The following is a 6,000-nucleotide window of genomic DNA, read 5'->3' as shown; positions in this document are numbered from 1 at the left end:
GAGAGATTGATTGATAGATGATGGGAGATTAATTGATGATGGGAGATTGATAGATGATGGGAGATATTGATAGATGATGAGAGATTGATAGATGATAGGAGATGATAGAGGATGAGAGATAGAGATTGATAGATGAGAGATTGATAGATGATGAGAGATGATTGATGATGGGAGATTGATAGATGAATGAGAGATTGATAGATGATGAGAGATGACAGATGATGAGAGATTGATAGATGATGAGATATTGACACATGATGAGAGATTGATAGATGATGAGATATTGATAGATGATTAGAGATTGATAGATGATGTGAGATTGATAGATGATGAGAGATTGACAGATGATGAGAGATTGATAGATGATGAGAGATTGATTCATAGATGAGAGATTGATAGATGATGAGAGATTGATAGATGATGAGAGATTGATTGATGATGATGAGAGATTGATAGATGATGAGAGATTGATAGATGATGGGAGATTAATTGATAAATGATGAGAGATTGACAGATGATGAGAGATTGACAGATGATGAGAGATTGACAGATGATGAGAGATTGATAGAGGATGAGAGATTGATAAATGATGAGAGTGATAGAGGATGAGAGATTGATAGATGATGGGAGATTGATAGATGATGAGAGATTGATTGATTGATAGATGAGAGATTGATTGATAGATGATGAGAGATTGATAGATGATGAGGATTGATAGATGATGAGAGATTAATTGATAAATGATGAGATATTGACAGATGATGAGAGATTGATAGATGATGAGAGATTGATTGATGATGAGAGATTGATAGAGGATGAGAGATTGATAGATGATGGGAGATTGATAGATGATGGGAGATTGATAGAGGATGGGAGATTGATAGATGATGGGAGATTGATAGAGGATGAGAGATTGATAGATGATGAGAGATTGATTGATAGATGATGAGAGATTGATTGATAGATGATGGAGAGATTGATAGATGATGGGAGATTGATAGATGATGGGAGATTGACAGATGATGAGAGATTGATTGATGATGGGTGATTGATAGATAGATGATGGGAGATTAATTGATAAATGATGAGATATTGACAGATGATGAGAGATTGATTGATGATGGGTGATTGATAGATAGATGATGGGAGATTAATTGATAAATGATGAGATATTGACAGATGATGAGAGATTGATAGATGATGAGAGATTGATAGAGGATGAGAGATTGATTGATAGATGATGGGAGATTAATTGATAAATGATGAGATATTGACAGATGATGAGAGATTGATAGATGATGAGAGATTGATAGATGATGGGAGATTGATAGAGGATGAGAGATAGAGATTGATAGATGATGAGAGATTGATAGATGAGAGATTGATTGATGATGGGAGATTGATTGATGATGGGAGATTGATAGATGATGAGAGATTGACAGATGATGAGAGATTGATAGATGATGAGAGATTGATAGATGATGAGATATTGACACATGATGAGAGATTGACAGATGATGAGATATTGATAGATGATGAGAGATTGATAGATGATGTGAGATTGACAGATGATGAGAGATTGATAGATGATGAGATATTGACACATGATGAGAGATTGATAGATGATGAGATATTGATAGATGATGAGAGATTGATAGATGATGTGAGATTGATAGATGATGAGATATTGATAGATGATGTGAGATTGACAGATGATGGGAGATTGATAGATGATGAGAGATTGATAGATGATGAGAGATTGATAGATGATGTGAGATTGACAGATGATGGGAGATTGATAGATGATGAGAGATTGATAGATGATGAGAGATTGATAGATGATGTGAGATTGATTGATGATGAGAGATTGACAGATGATGAGAGATTGATAGATGATGAGAGATTGATTGATAGATGATGAGAGATTGATAGATGATGAGAGATTGATAGATGATGAGAGATTGACAGATGATGAGAGATTGATAGATGATGAGAGATTAATTGATAGATGATGAGAGATTGATAGATGATGAGAGATTGATAGATGATGAGAGATTGATAGATGATGAGAGATTGATAGATGATGAGATATTGATAGATGATGAGAGATTGATAGATGATGAGAGATTGATTGATTGATTGATTGATGATGAGAGATTGATTGATAGATGATAAGAGATTGATTGATGATGGGTGATTGATTGATGATGGGTGATTGATTGATGATGGGTGATTGATAGATGATGGGAGATATGAGAAATATCCATAAACCGTATTGCCTAGCCTATTCATTATATCTAGGAATGTGACAATTATCAATAGTAGTGATGTAGATAAAGAAATAGGTAAAAGATAGATAAAGAGATAGATAGATAGATAGATAGATAGATAGATAGATAGATAGATAGATAGATAGATAGATAGATAGATAGATAGATAGATAGATAGATAGATATGAGATAGATAGATAGATAGATAGATAGATAGATATGAGACAGATAGATAGATAATAGATAGATAGATAGATAGATAGATAGATAGATAGATAGATAGATAGATAGATAGATAGGTAGATATGAGACAGATAGATAGATAATAGATAGATAGATAGGTAGATAGATAGATAGATAGATAGATAGATAGATAGATAGATAGATAGATAGATAGATAGGTAGATATGAGACAGATAGATAGATAGATAGATAGATAGATAGATAGATAGATAGATAGATAGATAGATAGATAGATATGAGATAGATAGATAGATAGATAGATAGATAGATAGATAGATAGATAGATAGATAGATAGATAGATATGAGACAGATAGATAGATAGATAGATATGAGATAGATAGATAGATAGATAGATAGATAGATAGATAGATAGATAGATAGATAGATAGATAGATAGATAGATAGATAGATAGATAGATATGAGATAGATAGATAGATAGATAGATAGATAGATAGATAGATAGATAGATAGATAGATATGAGATAGATAGATAGATAGATAGATAGATAGATAGATAGATAGATAGATAGATAGATAGATAGATAGATAGGTAGATATGAGACAGATAGATAGATAGATAGATAGATAGATAGATAGATAGATAGATAGATAGATGATAGATAGATAGATAGATAGATAGATAGATAGATAGATAGATAGATAGATAGATAGATAGATAGATAGATAATGTGTTCTTATGCTTAGCTTTACCTTGTGTTCTACACCAGGATCCTCTTCCTTTAGTCAGTGAGCGCAGTAGATCTTTTTTCTATAACCATAAAGATTGCTGTTTTCTATATATGCGTCTCTCACCCAACCCATCCGACACTTCTCCAAAGTGCATACAATTATCAAAGAAATTAATAATTGATCTTTTGAATTATTTATTTACGTATTTATATGTATATAACTTTTATACAAGTACTTAAAGTTGTAAAATCATGCAAGCATTATAGATAAATAGATAGATAGACAGTCAGACAGAGATAGATAGATAGATAGATATGAGATAGATAGATAGATAGATAGATAGATAGATAGATAGATAGATAGATAGATAGATAGATAGATAGATAGATAGATAGATAGATAGGTAGGTAGGTAGGTAGGTAGATAGATAGATAGATAGATAGATAGATAGATATGGGATAGATAGATAGATAGATAGATAGATAGATAGATAGATAGATAGATAGATAGATAGATATGGGATAGATAGATAGATAGATAGATAGATAGATAGATAGATAGATAGATAGATAGATAGATAGATAGATAGATAGATAGATAGATAGATAGATAGATATGAGATAGATAGATAGATAGATAGATAGATAGATAGATAGATAGATAGATAGATATGAGATAGATAGATAGATAGATAGATAGATAGATAGATAGATAGATAGATAGATAGATAGATAGATAGATAAATTGCAATAAGAAGATCCAGGTCATCCCCTATTTTATAGCATGTCCCCCCCCCCCCCCTACATTGGCCTCTTGCCCTCCAGCCGTGTGTGACACATGAAGTTCAATCCCAGGGTCCAGCTCTCCGGTCATGTGCGGACTCTGACACAAAGAGAACATCTGTCAGCCATAAAGGGGTTAACCCGATCTGTCATTGTTCCATGAGGCCTGGTTCTCTGGAAAAAACTGTCACCCTCATCACATCCATTCATGGTGCCAGAGTGCCAGCTAAGCACATACCTTTATCAGGAACCCAACGAGCGCAGGGGGTGCGATCTATTGACCCCTTTCTATCAGCCCAGAGAGGGAGGTATCTAGAGCTAAAAAGATTTTACCTGCGTCAACAGAAACCATGCACAACGGTTGAGAGGATCATGGGGTTTTTTGGACGGCAGCCTAGTCTGATTCCTCTCGGCGTTGCAGTGAGAACCTCTACCTCCTCTAAGGACACCTCAAACAGGTAAGGGGCTCATCCTTTTCCCCTATAGACCCATAGGATACCTCTGGTCACCTGACTTAAAGTTTTGTTTTTGCATTTTAAAACTCCAGAGATTCCTCCAAATCAATTGATGTAGAACTAGGCGGAAAGAATTTTAGAAAAATTGACGTTGCGAGATGTTCCACTAATATGTCCTGTGCCGGGCAGCTGTATTTAATGCCACAGTGGCAAAAGATGACAGAACATTCTAATGGATACAATAGGTTCTATACGGAACTTTTTGGAATTATTATTCTTTTTTTTTTTTTTTTTAATTCCTATCAAATTCCTAGCACATGGTTCATGATACGTACATTTTATTTTTCGACTTTTCTTTTTGGAAGAGCGGTCATAAAATATACATGGAAGTGTAAGGTTTTTTTTTTTAAAATATTTAACTTTTTGTTTTTATGGGAAATTTTTTTATTCATTTTACAAAGTGAGAAAAAAAAGTAAATACAAACATCGGCAGCGAAGTAAACATAACTTTTTGTTCCATATCAATAATATGCATTTTTTGTTTTAAAATCTCGATAATTTAAAAATAAAAAATAAAAAAATACCGTTACATGTAAAAGAGAGAAAAATATAGAAAAAACAATATGCATGGATATTCTTCATGTCAAAAAAAAAAAAAAGGAGAAAAATATGGAACCGTATTACAAATCAATAGGGGCCCCAGGATCATAGCTATAATATCCGTTATAAACAGAAGTTATTATGCCGGTGTGAACAGAGCCTGAGCAATCCAATCAGCAGGTTTTGTGTTATTCGGTGTATCATATATTATTTTTAATTTTTATATTGTGCATTTAAAAAATCTGTAGATTTTCTTTACATAAGAATTTTAACTGATACAGATTTAATCTTTTTTTTTTTTTTACCACTTTTAATAATTAGAGCAGATTAAATGGGTAAACAGTTTTTCAGGAGGTTACAGATAATCCACAATGCCTGATAATCCGGCACTTGTCAGATCCTATTATTGCCAGATTAAAGGAATTATCCTGTCCTAATATTAAAGACATTCTAGACAAACAAAAAGTTACGTTGACTAGGTATTTAATGGGTGTAGGCTCAGTGGTCTCCAACCGGTGGCTGTCCAGTAGTGACAAAACTACAACTCCCATCATTCTCTGAGTGAGAGTCGCAGTTTTGCCACCACTGTAGCGTAAATGTGTTTAGACGTCAGATTTTCGATATGGGTCCGCACCGAAAATGTACGACTATTCCCAGGACAATACATCCCCCTCCACATGTGAGAAGAAAAAAAATCAGGACAATTTAAAAATAATGTCTAAAAAAAAATTTGGTGAAAATGGTACGAAGGAATATGTTGCACATTGAACATTCCGTCACCGCTGTTTGATACATTTCACACACTTTTAGCCTATTTCACATCCCCTTTCGGAAAACGTGTCCAAAAAGTTTTATAAAAATTGTGATTTTTTTTTTTTTTTTTTAAGTCTTTCATTGGCCGAAAAGGGGCAATTGGGCCGCGGTACGCACCAAAATGGTGAAATGTTTCGCAGATCGA

The sequence above is a fragment of the Rhinoderma darwinii genome, unplaced genomic scaffold (genome assembly GCF_050947455.1).
Source record: "Rhinoderma darwinii isolate aRhiDar2 unplaced genomic scaffold, aRhiDar2.hap1 Scaffold_972, whole genome shotgun sequence".
NCBI classification, from domain to species: domain Eukaryota; kingdom Metazoa; phylum Chordata; class Amphibia; order Anura; family Rhinodermatidae; genus Rhinoderma; species Rhinoderma darwinii.
This window is presented reverse-complemented; position numbering follows the sequence as displayed.